The following is a 17,703-nucleotide window of genomic DNA, read 5'->3' on the forward strand; positions in this document are numbered from 1 at the left end:
CGTTCTTCGTGGCTCGAAGAGTAAATAGCCCGACAACGGATCCATTCGAGGAGCGAATAAACGGGGGATCCAGTACGATTCGATTGGTCGTTTAGTAGAACGATCACACGCCTGTAAAATGCGAAACTCGTTCCTACAAGACCCGAACGCAGCACTACGCGCAATTTACCTCCTGCTCCGGAGCGTGGTAAAGCACTTTACACCGGGGTCTGGAGCGGTTTTATCGAATTCTGATCTCCTCCCGGTTCCTCTGTCCTTCACCGCCGTTGAATGTGATCCGACTGATAGGCAAACACGATGCCAGATGTTGGGCCAAGGCAATTTGCGCAACGATCGATTTATGACGGTCATATACGTGCACGATGTTCGCTGCTTTTCCCGTTTAATGGAGCTCCAATAAAGTCGTTCCTCGACGAGGCCAATCGCGAATTACAACGGGTCCTCGCGGCGATTGCTTTTTTCATGAAATTTCGAGAGGTTAGACGGAGATACCACGGGACGATAACAGCCGCAAATATCGTGTTTCAACGAACGTTGTTTATGAAATTTGAAAATCCCCGGGAATCAGGATTTTCGTTAGGTGTGTTTTTGGGTCCGATTAACGACGTGCTTTTCTGACGAGAATGACTGACAGTAGGGACCCAGGAATAAGATTTCAGAAAATATTAACACTACAAATGGCTTCGTGTGTTTTCGATTCAGCATCATTAAAATATATCAGGCGTCATCTTTCACAAAAGTTTTAATGAAATTCTTATTTATTGCAGAAAACGTAGTTTGTGTTCTTAATCCACCACATGCTAATTGAATCATTTATGTTCAAACTTCATTCTTTCGCTTTTCTAAACCTTCAAAAAGCATGAAATTTTGGGATACTCAGCAATGTCTTTATTAGATTACCATTCGTCGAGTAAAACGTTCGAAACTTATTTCAGTGATATAGTAATTCCGAAGGAACAAATACAATTTTGAAATTTCGTTGGGATTATCTACGATCGCAAGTGAAAGTAAAACTTTTCGATTAGTCGATGTCAATGTTCTCCAAATTGTTTCACTCCACTATTCGTTTACCTTCGTGCACTTGCACTATCTCTTGAGATCGTATCATCGTTGTAACTGCGCGCTGTATGTTCTGTTAAGTAACGAGACAATCCCTCGAATAGCATAAAGAAACGTTCCACGCGATCATTCACTCTAATAGGAGTTAGCGAGCACTGTTCGAATGGAATGATAGATAGGCATGGCGTTGATCGCATCGAGCCCGCGACGAGAATCCGTCAATGTCGTCGGGTGCGGGGAGTTTCCGTGGCCCTCCTCGTTTGACACGGATACCTTTTCTCTTCCCTTTCTCCTGTTCGCCTTCTTCAGAGACTTTGTCTTAGATGCTGCGAGAAGATACCGCGTGGAAGGTGTAATGGATCGCCACACGACCAGCCGCCCCAACCCCCGTAAGGAACACCGGCTGAGATCGGTCAGATTACAGAGAAGCGGGGCATAATGTCCAAACAGTTGCTCGTCAACAACCGTCTAACGGTCCTACAAAACGTCTACCATTGCCGATCGCGAGGCCGACAGTCGAATTCCTCGAACATCGGCCGATCGAGAGCTGAAATCTTCACGAACTGTCTTGGATACCGTTACGAGGCTCCACAACATGGGCCATCGTGGAAACTGGCGATGTTCGCGCCGATTCCAAGCTGCTCCGCCAGTAAACCAGATCCCGTGTGATCTGGAAACGAAAATTTTACGGTGGCAACCGTGGTTCGTGTTAACTGGCTCGTCTCTCAATGAGATCGTGGATTCCTCTGACATGACGGTAGGCTTAAAGGCTTACTTCGCTGAAATCGTATTGTGCGAACCATTGAGCAACTTAGATGAATCAGTAACAGGAATATTAGCTAAGTGTGACATGCAGATTTCGATACAACTTTCTAGATTCATAGTGTAAGTTACTTGCAACGCATCTGTTTAATGCTACGACGATTAGTAACGTTACGGCCACTCCATGTAACGGTCAATCTTTTTTGACTGTTTATTTCTAGCCAAATATTCAAAGTTACTGAATTTTTCTACTAACATAACAAAAATAGTATTTCATTAATTTTTGTTGTAAAATCCATAATCGACTCTGGTCGATAATCATGACAATATTGAAGATTCGAAACTAATACATCTTGATTAGGACAAAGACCTTAATTTATAAAATGCTTCTACTATATTGCTACTATATGAGGACCATCATCGACAAAGAAACACGACACCAAACCGACTTAAAAACCCAGCGAAACCCCTTCGAGTCTAACGAACTTAACAGCAGTACAAACAGCAGTGCAAACATAACCAAGAGTCGATTTAGACTCGGGAAATTTAAGAACCTTCCAATCCAACGGTAGAGACATGGAAGCGCTTCAATCCAGTATAGGGCAGCTGAAGGGATTAATAACCAGGTAGAAGGTAGCGAGAAAATCAAAGCGTAGGATTGGTGTTCACGATGAACAGGCTGAACTATCCCACGGTCGAGCTTCTCCTCCCGCAGGATATTCGATTTCGGTAGCTGTGGCTCGCGTTCGTACGGACTTTACGTTGTAGGAAAACGATGGACGTGGATCTGCGGAAAGACGTGGCACGCCGCGCCGTGGGTGTGTGCGCGGATGGGACGAGGAGATCCACGAGCACACGGCCGGAAAAGGAAGAGGAGAGGGGCTGGTAGAAAGAGCAAACGAGCTGTGGAAGATGAAAGAAGGACGGTGGTATCTCGTGGGTCGTAGTCGAGAAGAGCGAAGAAGGAAGAAATAGTGGTCGTGGGTCGAGGGGGGTGAGTTGGAGGGCGGGTGGGTGGGGGGAGGCAAGAGAGACACAGAGGGAACTTGTTATGCTTTGAGAGATATGGCGGAGGCCTGCGGAATACATAATTTTGTAAAGACAAAAATGCTGCGGTCGTGCCTCGGTGGAGTCGCATTTTTCCTTGTTTCACGAAATGTTCAGGCTCGCCTTCCCTCCCACTCCCTCTTTTCCGTTCGTGGCCTGCTCCTTGTCCAAGCTTCTCCCCGCGCATCATCCCTCTCTCGTTCCTCTAGTAATGCGCCGCGGAATGAGAAACGTTTTGTAAAAAATGTATCCGCATCTTCGCAACGCCGCGGCTCTACCGGCCATGTCCTTTTCCTTCTTCCGTTCTCTCGTTTTCCCTTCCTTGCTGTGTATGGGGTAACATGCTGTACAGAATTGTGCGCGTGTTCTTGGAACGCGATCAAATGAATTCTGATGTACTTGAAGCGTTCGTTTCGCTGTCGATGAGGGAAACATGCGGCACGGCACGCGCCATTCAACTTTTCTAATTTCTTCAATGGCGGAGCAGATTGAACACCATTGTTACTAATTGATCTTTATGGTGTAGAATTAGTTAATCTTGTCTCTCTCCCTCTTCTGTTCTTCAGATAAGAACGTGTGAATCTAGATTGATTTCCACCGATGAAATTTTTATACGAGTTCGTGAAAATAATTCTTAGTTGTATCAGCCTTGAAAGTAAACGTATACTTCATCCAAATCACATCGTCGAAATGAACAATTTTTATTTCTTATAAGCGAACGAAATTTCAGTTATAGAGGGTTAATTATTAAAAACCGCGTTTTTCGTTTCAACATACATTACACAAATAACAATGACGAATATCACGATCAGAATATCTAGATGATGTTCTTCCGTACGATACACGCAAAGAAAAAGTGCAGCGTTGTATTGATAGCGCATTGAGATTTCAGCTTCTCGTTTTCCTCGTTTCCTGTAGGTCGCGTGGGTCGGGACATATATCACGATTTACAGGCTAAAGGACACATTCCCGGACAATAATTCTCGAACTGAGATATCGGCGGGGTCGTAAAGAACGACAAACTATTGTCTTAAGGACAAAATGTAGCCAATAAGTGGTCGTGCCACGGAAATAGGCGAAACGCGTGTAACGGTCCTTTTCTGAGGGAAAAAAAATTTCCATAAACTCCGCCGATCCTTTCGTGTGATCTCCTAGTCCCTTCCTCGTCGTTGGAGTCTGTTCTCTCTTGTCCCCTCTTACTTTCACGCATAGTTGAGATCCCTAACTGATTTTAGTGGTTTCCCTTTGACTTTTTGACGTCTTACAAGGGCCGACAGCCATTCAAATACTTCTGTAACCGCGCGCGGGGACTGTCGCCGCCATAACTAACCTAGGATAACTCTCTGGGAACTTTGCCTCTCTTTCTCTCCGCCGAATATTCGCCATTGCTCTCTCAACTACCGCTCCTTTTCTGCATCAACTTTTGTTCAGGGTTAAAACGGCCCGTTTTGTGGTTAGGAAAACTGTTAGGGTACCATGAATTATTGGAATTTGATTGTGCTTAAGTTCTCCAGCAACGAAGGTTGGACAACTTTGACAACGTTGATAGGATCAAACATAATCGCAGGGTTAATTAGGTATCGTTATGTTGCACCTAAAGTTGCGAATAATTGATGAAAAGTTCACTTCAACGTTACACATGATACTTTTATGTTAAATTATGATTTAAACGTTTCTGTAGGTATGTTTGTAGCTTTTGTTAATGTCAATGTATAAAAAATGTATCTTGCAATATGATTTCTGAAAGTATATTTCATTCTTTTACGTACAAACGATATCGAACATTATGATATTGACAATCGAGCTTCTAAAAATCAGATTAATTGAAAACTTTTCGTCAATCACATAGCTACAACAATGATCTCCAAGGAATGTTATTTAACGAAACTTCTCATTATCGAGAATCTTAATACATTCCTTCTAACTGGAGGAACCGCCTCAACTTATTGGCAGGAGAGCAAGCGCAATAATTCGAAACGGCTCGATCTTCTTCAAAAGCGGAACTTCGACGATCCACCGAACTACGATGGAACTTTTCTAGGTCAAACCCCTTCGCGTTCACATAACCCACTTCCGTCCAGAGGTTTTCCAACCACTTATCCGCCCTAGCACGACGGTTCTTTCAACACAGAGAGGAGTGGATAGACGGAACGAAACGAAGGAGACTGAAAAGTTGAAATGGGCAAAGTGTGTCCGTGAGATTCAGAGAAACGCGAGTTCGCCTCGCAACTGTGGAGTTTGCATTCTGGCACGTATAGCAGTTTTCAAGATGGGTATTTGATAGGATGTGGACACGTAGGCTATGTATACGCGGCGACTCGGTAGATTAGGATGATATAATTACAACATTAACATAAGTCACCGGACAGGCACGGCCGCGGAATAGTAATCGTGTCGAACACGTGTGCGCGTCATCGCTGTTTCGTTTTACTGCACTTCGTTTCTAGGGACAGTGCCGCCTCGACGGGTTCACGTGCGTTTTCGTCGGCTGGATATCCTTTTCTTAAATACCGAGATATTTATCGCGACGTTTCGCGCAGTCGGCCACGGTCAACTTATTTTCCGAATTTAATCGTTCGACCATAATCATCTACTATCCATAATTATTAATCAATTGAGCTTAATTACTTAACTTGATATCAAAGTTATTGAGAACCTTTGACAACGATTACTCGGAATAACTTCAGCAAATGGGAGCAAAGATTGACCGGTCTTTTTCAAATTAATCGAAATACTGCTATAAAATTTGGAAGATATATCAGAGAGGTTTTGATTATTAATTTTGTATTGTTTAGTTACTCCAAACATACTTGTGTATACATTACATTTAGGGCTCGTACATAGAAAATTGTAATAGTTTAGTTTCGTTTAGTATATTGGGAGATCCAATCGGTGTACAAAGAAACTTTGTCATTTTACGAGAAGCGCAGTCATCTTCTTTTTATTTTCTTTCTTGTGGTCGATATCTTTGTTACATTATGTTTCTTCAGACCCTTCGGAAGGATATTTGTGAACGTAAAAATAGCGATGCAGGTGGTCGAATGGCATAATTCTCTATGGCATAATTAATTCACAACAAACATTTCAAACAAGTTCTAAAGGGAATGGGCATGATATTCCGGCCTTAAACTTGATCCGTAAATGCGATACGTAGCTCGAGCAGCAAAGTTGATACAAATTCTTTCATTCGATGAACGTGGGACGAAAAATTTCCGCGATTCACTGGCTCGTGGCCCGTTGCAAGCACGGTCGAGCCTGTCGCGTAACAATTTCCAAATTGCCGTGAAATCCGCGATCCAAACGTTCCAGTGGAGCACAAAGAAAAATCCGTTCCGCGGCAACAAGCAACGAGCCAGAGAAAACAGAGACGAAAGAAAAAGGTGGAAGCGAGGAAGATAGAACGGAAGGGAAAAAAAGAGCGAGAGGGAGAGAGGAAGGAACACCATGAAATCAGGAACCTGACTGGGCATACAGCGTTCGGAAAGTTGGTGAACTGATGAAGCAGTCAGGCGATCATAAAAGGTAGGCAAGTTGAGCGTTGCCTGATGAAGAAATAAAAGTGTATACCTCCGTCTGACCCCGCTTCCCTCTGTCCACGGTCCAACCGGTCGGAAGGTACAGAAAGCACCGAGATAGGGTTGCGGAGGCAGGCAGATTTCGCTCCCTCTCTCTTTTTCTCTCCCTTTCTGGGTTTATCCGAGTCACCGATCGCGTAGATTCCGAGAAGCAGCCGAAACAATATCATAACTCGTCGGCCCCGGGAGCCCATGGCCGTAAATAGAAATGCCTGATACCGCGAGAGAGAAGAGACTTGCTGGCTGCCCCGGCTGCTTCGTATTCCACCCGCGCAAACGGGGCTCCATGATAATTATGATGCGTCTTGGAGTCCCGCGCGATCGGTTTTTGATGTGGTTGAGCCGCCGAAACGGTCCCCGGTACCGGTTCGCCTTCATTCGTGATAGAAATTTCTGATCGATCTTCGCTAGTTCCACATTTTTTCGGCGGCTCCGCTTGAAATAGTATGGTTGGTGTTTCTTCGTATGATAAATTATTCTCTGAGGATAATGCCCTCCGATCGTTATCGATACGCGGAGGAGAAACTAAATGGTTTCGTGGAAGTACGCTGGCAAGATTTAACGATCGGGAATATTAGAAATCGCTGTAAAATATTTATTACCTTATTATTTTTTATATTAAGTTACACGTAGGGTTAATTAGTTCCAAAGAAATACATCGTCGTTTTGTTGGAAGAATACTGAAACTAGGAATGTCAATATTTTAGCAACTCGATACATACCTGATAAGACAGAAACATGACGAATGTAATTTCAATCGTGATACAGTTTGATGTAGTAAGAGCAGTCGTGCAGGGATGGAGTTATTCAAAGGAAACTGGATCGTTTTGGAGATGCTTTCATAGATTCTGGTCCCTTTGACGATTTTATCCATTCTCTACGGTCCGAATCTTTCAACATTCGCCACGGACAGCTCCGGTTGGCTAGCTTCGGCTTTCAGGACGAAGAATAGACACTAGAACCACGGGTTGCGCTCGCTTAATCCGCGAATCGAAGCTTTCATGCATAATTCATGGCCGCGCCTTCGCATCCCCGCTTCTCCACGCGGCGTCTTTTGAATCGGAAACTTTTGGAATTCCCTTCCCGACGGGAAATTTATCGCGCTTACGGCATTTACGTCGCCGAGAAAACTCCGCGTTTTACACCTCCGTGCTGCCCCCAAGAAGAAGAACGATGCAACGTTGTATGAGATCTATTTTTCTTTCTTTTTCCTTTCCTCTTTCTTTTTAATATGTTGCTAGCAAAGCATTTTTGGCGCAAAGGGAAAACATTGTTTCGTTCAGCTGAAAAATAGAAACTATTTGGATAAAGTTGCTTCAGAGGTCGGGGCGTTTCATGGGTTTCTATTTTTTATTTTTTATTGCGTGTCAAAATGCGATGCACTCGACTTAAAGATACTTAAACTTCATTTGAATAACATTACGACAATTAATGAAACACGAACTTAGCATTGTGTGCAACTGACTAATCGTGTATTCTTACGTTTATTTGTTATAGCACCTTTGATGAACACCTTCTGGATTCTGACCAGTGAATGCGCAGTACGAGTAAGTAAATTGTATGTATATTTCATACGTCTACTTGAAGCTAAACCTCAAAATCTGTCAAAAAGATTCGATTTAACCACCGTCCTGAAACTCAAAAGTAGAAAACAAATCATTTTTCATGTTTAAAAACGCTTTATTTAGCGTATCAATCGCTCCATATAGCCTTCCATTCTAGCCACAATGCTCATCATAAGAAACGCAGGTATCGAACTCTAAAAGCTCCAATAAAATCATCCTAATATATTTCCTTTTCTTTTTTTTTTTTTTTTTTTGTCTAAACGGCCATAAATTTTCAAATAACACAAAGCAACCCCAGTGAGGGTGGTAGGAAGGAAAAAAGGTCGTGATTAATATTTGAGAATTTATTGGATGACGGTGTTGGATGTGCACACCGCGTTAATCGTGGAAATCGGCCCGAATGGATCGAGGACCGCGACTGATTCGCTGATACAATTTAGGCATGCGGGTGTGAGACCTTCCTCCCCTTGACTCGGTGTCAATTTCAATTGTCCGTTGAAGAGATTGATACGGGCGATTTTGGCTGGCTGATAGCAGTGTCATTCAACGACAGGAGCACGTCTACCATAAATGCAGAAAACGTCGTTTCTGTACCGGAGGACTCGAGAGAAGTTTATGGGCACGTTTTTGGTGGCCGCTTTCGGGGAACGATGATTTGGGTAATTCTCGTTGGACGGAAGATTTCGGGGCCCGATTAAGCGGAACGACTGATGAAGAGACTTGGAAATCCAGCTCTCCGGCTGAAAGGTACTGCGTACTTAATAAAGATGATGACAGTCGCGAGAGCCTTTGTGAGCTACTCGAAAGGCCTACTAGGCTCTTCTTTTTCGTGGAACCAACTTGTACGCTTAAAACAGCCCTGGTAAATAAAACCGGCGATAATCTGGCCAATTATCTGATCTAAATCTGGCGAGGAAGTAATTTTTATTAGACATTCTCTCGTAATAATAAAGCAGTTGGCCCTTGTACGTGCCTGTGTCTATGTTTCTTATCAAGTAAACTGATCTACGAGCGTGTAATAGAGCTGGATTCAGGATCGATCGGGAAACGATTCGGTGAGACGAGTCAATACAAAGTTCATTAGAAAGTTTTCAGGGTAAAAGAAGTATAAGAAACTGTAAGTGTTTGTCAAGCCACCATTCCCATTGTCAGTGAGCCTTTTTCACGAGCGTGGCTAATGGATTTATGGTCGCAAAATTCGCCGACCAGACATGTCTCGCCTTCGTACAATTTCGGAGACGATATTAGCATTAGAGAGACGAGCAAAGTCTGGCTGTGGGCAAGGTATGGCCCAGGTAGATCATCCTACGCGTTGCTCCAACAACGACAAACCACACCCGCCTTTGGACAATGGGTGACGCACTCCACCGTGCCCCGCTCGCCTCCCTTTTTCTTGAATTATGGCTTAGCTGCTCCTTTCGCGCCGTTTCAACTATCGTTCGACCACCATTCTGCCGATCGAAGATCTTCGAATTACGTATGCTTTTACGAAGCCTCGCAGCTCTGAAACAGGTAGATCTGTCGAGAAATTAATAGCGGTAGATAAATGGGGATTATAAGTTTCTATTTATTGGATTTTGTGATATTAATCGATTCTCAGAGATGTTCTTATTATTGTAGTTTATTTCTTTCATTTTTCTACTCAGCCTGTATTTCTCTTTGTTTCAGCAGTTTATGATACTATGAGATACATCTAGGGATGCGTATAAAACAGATTTGAGAAACTTATATACCAATATTAAAATGCGGTATTTGACAGAAAATTTAGAGGTTTCAGATCTCCACTATCAATAAATAACCGACGGAAATAATTTTTCCCTCGACCTAGGAAAGGACTAATCGTTTCTATTAAGGACAATCTTTCAATACTGACTCAAACTTCCTAATCTTCTGTTTCCAAATTCCTGCATTCTTTAGGAAAAGAAGATTCGGAATTTGGAAAATTTGTGATATTCGTGCAATAACTTAGCAATAGAAAAATCGAATTTAATATTTAAAATACGAATTGCGTACGATAAAAATGTGAATATTTCAGTATATCGACGCTTTAGTACACATATGATGTGTATTGGATGTAAATGAAGACGCACGGATTAATGTCTTTTTAATTAATCATTAGTCAAAGATATAAGGAATAACGTACGCCATGACAAATGTTTTTCTATAGCCTATGAAATAATGATAAATTAATACGTTGATAGTTGTACCAGGGCTCCTGTTGATTGCGCAATTACTCTGGCTGTGATTTAGCATCAACGCAACTTTACGCTCATCGAAATGTCGTCAGGTTCAACTTATAGATTGTTTTGCATCGCTCGAGATTAATGAAGTTTCGTTGCCATTACATAATTACTGCAAAGATTTTTATTGTCCCATCGTATATCATAATCGCTGACATTCAACGAACACGTGCAAATCATATCTAACTGCAACTTGTAACTCTGAACTGTTTCTCGGATAAACTCTCAATGATTATGCAAGTTGTATTTAACTTTCGAAATGTCAGGAAATGGAAGAAATTTAGGAATTTAACGTTAGTTATATCAGTAATACACTGTTCTACAACTAACGATATGTTCATCGAAATCTCTTTTCCGACAAGCGAGGAAAAATTCGCTTTCTACAAAATCTACAGCGAATACCGATAATTCTTCAAAAGAAAAATAAGCTGAGGAAACATATTACCCACGCTATGTCAAAACCGCAAATGTGTAAATTTTCCCAATAAAACATAAACTGAAGTCTTCTTTCTTCTTCCTTTAATTACATAAATTAAAATGACAAATGCGAAGTTACAACGATGATTACGCTATGAAGCTTCACTTGTCTTCAAGATTATTCGATTATCCTTTATTCAATTGCAAACATCCACTAGCTATTTACATAATCTTCTATTCCTGACACCGATGTCTTACAGGAGATATGAAGACGATGCGACGTAACCTTCGATTTCCTCCAGGAAGTTGATCAAACAGAAAGAAACGCAAAGGGAAGAAGGAGACGAGGCTTGATTACATTGGAAAAACAATTTAGCATGAGCGTGCAGTACAGTGGCGCGCGGGGCCATCAAGCCATCACTGTCACGTCGACAGGCGACTATCCGCGATCTGCACAATAAGTCAATCAGCGGGTCGATCAGAAGTAGACAGACCTCCAGCCGCGCGACGTGAAACTCCTGACAAATGATTCTGCCGATACGAGGCTCGAACCGGAGCCAGTGACGTCTTCATACGGTCTCGCGGTGGCCGTATAGCCCGGTCGCTTGTCCGTCACACAAATCGCCCAACCAGCCTTCCAAGATGTCACCGATTTATTTTACGAGATGGCCCATCGTCCTGGACGCGCCGCGCCCCCTGTTCACGCTTGTATTGAGTCCTTACGCGACGCGTCCCACGGACTCCTGATATACACCGACACGTATCGATGCTTTATTGGGATCCATTACCTTTCTACGGCCGCTATAAGTCGTCTCCGGTGGAACGCGGCTCCGGATATCGGTACAGGTTTCGGCCTGGGCCCCGGGGACAAACCGGGGAAAAAAGGGAAAGAAAGTCATAAGGCATCGCAATCACGTTCTCCGCTCGGAAGATCGAACGTTCAGATACAACCAAGATTTCGGCCAAGCTTCCTTGCTTCTTCGATGATTCTGACTTCTCGGTTCTTTCTATTGCTGTACTATTTTATCTTGTCTGGCAGCGTCGCTTCGCAGGATCGGTTGATAATCTGTGTGGAGCATTGTTTGAGATTGAATGACGCGTGTAGGACAGGTGTTGGGATTCCTCAAACTGCTAGAAAGTTGGTGTTGTATATATCTAGATGTAAGAGAAATTGATTTTCAGTAGTGATATTATTCGGTCCTTTTCGGTATTTTCAGTGGAAGATCCAGAGGAAGTAGATATATTTCTTTATTCTCGACATTTCTTGCATGTTTGGCATTTTATATATAAGAAATACATATTTTCAATTCCTTATGACGTTTAAGATGTGAAATTTATCTGGCGTTACACCGTCGAAGGATTAAATTGTTAGTTTAAAAATTATGTAAATGTATTGAAATTTCCCATAATTGCAACTGATTTCTAGTGTGATTATTCTTCGTTTTCTCTCGTGTCCACATATTTTAAAGTATCTAAAACAATTCTTCCCAAAATTTCAAAAGAAAATGTACAGGGCTGATTGTCTACTATTAACACAATAGAAGAGTGACAACTGCCCTTTCCCATAAAACTCAACTACTTTCTAATAGCACCAGGTCCAACAAGCAAATCGGTTGGCTTGGTTGAAGCGAGAAGCCTACTAAACGCAAGAATGCCGAGAAAATGGTGAGGACAAAAGGTGTGGGACCGGCCAGGCAATTTCCTGGTAGCCCCAGCCGGAAGACGGTCCTTGGAACAACCCTTAATTACGGCCAGCAATTAGAAAATTGCGTCAGTCCAACCTAGGCGCAATTTATCATCATCTCTTTCGAACTATCGACCTGTCCGATTCCTCTGTCTGCCCTCAGCGTGTCTTCTCAGGATTGCTCTGGATTTCGAGTCGATTTTACCTGACCAGAATGAACCAGGTAGAGAGAAATAGAGAGAGAGAGAGAGAGAGAGAGAGAGAGAGAGAGAGAGAGAGAGATATCGAAAATTGCAAAAGTAGCGAATAGAAAGCTTTACACAGGTACGAGACCGGGATGCAACTTTCATTCCCGTGGTAAGAAAAATTGCCGAACATATTTCACCCGTGCTTCCCGACGGGGCTCCTAACTCTCGATGGCCTGGCCGATATTCGTCCGGTCTTGGAGAAATAGATCGACGATCGGAACCATTATTCAGGGGCGACCGCTCGAAAACCAGAGGACGGATTATGCCGGTGGATCTCCGGGTAAATTGGATCGCATTAGATGCACGCAGGAATTAATGGACTGTGTTATCGAGGGAGCAGGTTGGTCCAAGAAAAATGTGTGACGAAAAAGTTTGAATTATTTGGAACTTGATGGCTTATTAATCGTGTAAAACTTGGTTATTTGATTATTGGTAACAGACTTGTACAGGTGAAATCTGATTTCTTTGATATTTGAATTTTATTGTATTTTGTTTTATCGTTTATTAATAGGGCGCATTATAGAAAAAGAAATTTATTACCTTTATTGAGAAGATTTATAATAGAAATATGAAAACCATCGTGAATAATCCAAATAATTATGTGATGTTCTTATATGAGTTTAACTGTGGAAAAGGCGATATAAAGGAAAAGACTCAAGACATTTCCTATTTCGTGTAGATAATTTATTAATGGAAAAATTATTATAGAAAAACTGTAACATCTTCGTTCCAATAGTTCCCAAATGTCCAATAATAATTCTCTATATTGCTTAAGAATATTTGTTAAGAATCCATTGATTTCTCAATTTTCTTAGTAAATAAAATACACGAGCAAGAGATATTTCGTGGTTCGAGAACTTCTGATCCTGAATCGACTGCTATTTTCCACAACATTCCTAGTCGGTCCATTATTTATCAAGTTTTGATATATTCCTATTTATTATAATTTATGCGCGATCAAGCGTGTCCAGACTGACTAAGAATACCGGTTTCTATTAGCAAGATTTAAATCATGATGTCTAGCGGTGCAATTTATCTCGACCACGATTCTTCTTCGTTTGAGCAGTATAGGTATCCACAAAGACAACTTTTATTGCTTTCTTAACACCTTCCAGATGCCCGTACACTTTTAAACAATTCGTATGTATATCTCCAATTCTCGTTGATTCCCAACGACTGCTGAGTCAACATATACAAATTGCTACGATTTCATAAGTGTCTATACAAAAACAAGAAGTAGAGAAAAAAGAACAAAAAATTAAAAATGTAGAAGTCTTCCAGAAATGATGGTTCCCAAGCAGTAATGTAGTTATTGCTGGGTTACAGTTGCTATGAAAGATAAATCCATATCTACACTTTAATTTTCAAATGATATATTTTTTTAAACAGATTATACATTTATACAAGTTATACATTACAGGAAATCTAATATACTTGAACCTAATTAATCAACATGTAAATGTAAATACTTCTCCTAGCCACTGTACATATCCTTATTATCTCTGCCCACGCGCAATTTTTCGCATCGACATCGTGTCACCAGGCCGTGTAGCGCGTCGATTTTCAATCTCATCCGGGTGCAGCGCGACGGTGGCATCCCGGCTACAAGAAAAATTGATACGTGGGCCTCTAATGGCCCAACAAAAACGGACCCAACAGGGACGCGACAACAAAAGCGTATGCATATTATGAATGGATGGACGAGGCGAAGGAGGAACGGATGCCAGAAATATATTGCCTCGGTGCACCCACTCTCTACGAGTTGCACACGTGGTCTCGACACGGGGGTGGGAGGGTCAAGGGGGAGACAGAAAAAGCAGGGAGGAGGTGTAGAAGCGCGGAGAAAGAAACGGAGACAAGAAGAAAGAGAAAAAGGCGGGGTCCAAGGAAAACAACAGAGACAGAAAGAAGCAGAAAGGGGAAGAGAACAGAAGAAGAATCAGAAGAAGAAGAAGAAGAAGAAGAAGTTGAAGAAGGAGAAGAAGGAGGTGGAAGTAAAGGAAGAAAAAGGAGGATAAAGTTGCGAAGCTCGCGCATCCCTCCTTTTATCTGCCTTTGTGACGAGGAACAGGCGAGGCCTGCACGACAGAAAATTAGTAAAATCCGGCGGGTAGCGCGTGGAACTGTCTGTCCTGGTGCCCAGAGTCGGATTTATAAGGAGCGAAGCCACGATTTATGCCGGGGCCTTGGTTATTTATCGATTTCGATGGTGCACGCGATATCGTTGCACGGATATCGATACGTTCTTGCCTCGAACTCCGGTCCTGCGTTTCTCTTTTTTCCTCTCTCTTTCTCACTCTCGTTCTTCCTCGTCTTTTTAGATTTTGTCTTTTTAAGTGATTTTCAGTTTTCCACGTGTTTTTAGAAAGTGCCTACACGTTGGCGGAATGTGGTGATTGAAGCGTTGAAATTTAGAAAGGACAAATGAAAATGCCGTATATTCGAAGCAGAAAATTTTGCTGGCTGCCACGGCAAAATCCTATAAGCTGTCTATCGCGTTTCCCGAGTTCCTTGGAACTTCGGATTTACTTTGACCCGTAAAATTTATCCGAAAACTCAGCAGGAGCTCGTATCGGGAAAGGAAGCGAGGAACCACGCAATAAGGGGATGGAATAAGTTTTCAGTCAACACGTTGAATCCCTAAACACCTTATAAGTCTTTGCTTATATAATATCTAGAACTAATAGCGAATGCTACCTTTCCCCTATAACTGTTAAAATTACGTACCACTGACTGTATTGTACAACTTAATATATCAGCTCTTATCTTTCTGCCGTGCTAAAAATAGAGTTTCTTAGACGATAAGAGAAACAAAAATGTATTCTCGCAGAAATCTCATATCTTTTAATTGTGAACGATCGATCAACTGTGTCGTCGATTCGATTATTTGAGAACGATGTTCCACTGAAAAGCTAGTTCGGGGCGACTGAATAACGCGGCAGTCATCTCTCTGTCCTTAAAGGCCTTCCTCTTCGAGAGAAATCGTCCGTCTACTTTTTCTACGATAGATTAATGCCATAAACGGGGGAGCCTCTCTGAAAGACGAAAGATCAGGCCGATTACCCACAGTGAACGGGGCGCAGTGTTAGGGACGGGAGTGGTTTGCCGTGCAATTATTAATTCCAGGAAATCGATAAGCTCAAAGAGCTCCTCCCGAAGCCGCGCTTGTAATTATTGCCGGCAGAGTAATAGGAAGAAGAAGAGAGCAAGGAGCAGAAGGCAGCCCTCAAAGCACAATGCCACCCTCTAATCACGCATCGACTTATCGACAAGGAGAAGACTGAGAGCTCATGTTTTACCTACACCTTAGGACGTCAACAGTTCTTCCAGTCTGTCTAATAGCTAACCGTTCGACCGGGCTCAAACTACAGGAAGCACTTTCTTCTCCGTTTCACGCCAGTTTTAAACGAGCCACCGACGAGTTTCAAGCCGAGCCATACTTCATTTGAATACTTTAGACCCCCATCGATGTCACCTAAGTGTGGTGAAATTTTGAGAAAATTGCTTTTTCTTCTATGGTATTGGAAAAGTGTATAATCGCTTCTAGATTTGATGCTTTAGATTTGTAATCGAATTCAAAGTTCAGCTTCCATGCTTTGAAAGAAGTTGGACGATGTTTAGGACATGTAAAATTGCAACAAGTTTCTTATTTGAGTAGGAGAGAAGTTTCTGGGAACTTTGGAAAGAAGTTTGGAAACGTGTGGCAAGGGCTTAATAACTTGGTTTCAGCTAGTTAACCTTAGTTTTTGTTTCTAAATTACGAACGGCTCCGCACGTGTCTCGTTCACCTTATAATTAACAATTAGAGCATTTCTTACATTTATGAATATTCATGAGGAGCGATGCTAAACGGTAGTAAATTCGTTAATGTGATTTCGCGGAAATTTATATCAAGTAGTAAACTTGTCAAAAATCTCGAGCTAAAATGGTGATACATTTATGTACAAAAGATATTCTTGTAATCTTTTATTCTTTATAAATCGCCAATATCTGTGATATAATTTAAAATTATTTTATAATCTTACTACTTTCACATACATATGTTTCTATTACATTTTATTGCCATTCTATTAATATTCTATTTTCATTCATAATTAAATTCTTTTAAAGTAATTTTTTTAACGAGCAGAAAATAATTTGAATAATTTTGTGCATTGAGATTAATTGTAGTGGACAATAACAATATATTTTAAAATGTAGCAGCCGCTCATTGTTGATAACGCTGAATGTTAATTAACGGATCGATCGCAACGTCTCGTTAAAAATGTCCAAAGTAAATCTCTGGTTTATTATCCGGAACGCTTAGCTTTTTACGAAGCTAGTCGGCAGACCCTTCGATGGCTCCGCGCCAAGCTGTTACCGGGCGATTAATGCGTATTTGTGTGTATTTCGTAAGGATCCTAGAATCCAGTAACGTCAAGTTATTTTCTCCCCGGACACGATTTTTCTTCGCGAACACTTCCATAACGAATGTCTTTGCAATTATGATTGTCTGTTTTCGAAGTAAAGCCTCCGCTGCCACGGTAGTAAATTTAAATAGTTCGCGAAATTTATATAGTTAGAAAATCAGATTTCTACGGTTAATTATTGTAGGTTTTAGATTTGCGAAAAATTTGAGAATATAGGAAGAATTTCACAGAGCAATTGTATTAAGCTTTAATACTCATTGTAAGATATTCTTTTTATATATATACTTCTAAACAGGCGTATTGCAAACTTTCTGATGAATTCTTGCGTATTAAAATTTTTAATTTCATACGTATATCTGAAGTAGGTATTTATATACACGTATATTTGGTCGTACAGCTAAATAGTCAAACAAACTGATGAATAAGTATTAATTAATATGCTTGGAACAATGACCCATTGTAAAAGATTTTAATACAGGACGCGCCACGATGCATGCCTTGTACAGGGTATATTGCACATATTCAAAAGAATTGTAATAAATTTCTGCGACTGCAATTACAGCTAATTAATGACTTGTGGGAATGCCTGTTGTATAAATCATGCGTGTTACTGCTGTCGCTGACGGATGAATCATTCCTTAATATTTATTTTCGCTTCAAGGATAGGGTTGTAATCACCAAAGGAAATGAAGTTTGT

General features: G+C 41.5%; 1 long non-coding RNA gene across 17 annotated transcripts in view; it reads left to right on the top strand.

The window, feature by feature from the left end:
* The window catches only part of LOC126920641 (uncharacterized), a 171,102-nt gene that overhangs the window by 9,116 nt on the left and 144,283 nt on the right, over nt 1–17,703 (top strand). For 9 of the 17 annotated variants that reach the window (XR_007712022.1, XR_007712030.1, XR_007712032.1 and 6 more), the window contains 2 exons: nt 7,941–7,990; nt 8,449–8,755. This is a non-coding gene — a long non-coding RNA (uncharacterized LOC126920641). The remainder of the gene's footprint in view (nt 1–7,940; nt 7,991–8,448; nt 8,756–17,703) is intronic. The other 8 variants (XR_007712024.1, XR_007712031.1, XR_007712027.1 and 5 more) reach the window with 4 other exon arrangements.

The sequence above is a fragment of the Bombus affinis genome, chromosome 9, assembly GCF_024516045.1.
Source record: "Bombus affinis isolate iyBomAffi1 chromosome 9, iyBomAffi1.2, whole genome shotgun sequence".
NCBI lineage: Eukaryota > Metazoa > Arthropoda > Insecta > Hymenoptera > Apidae > Bombus > Bombus affinis.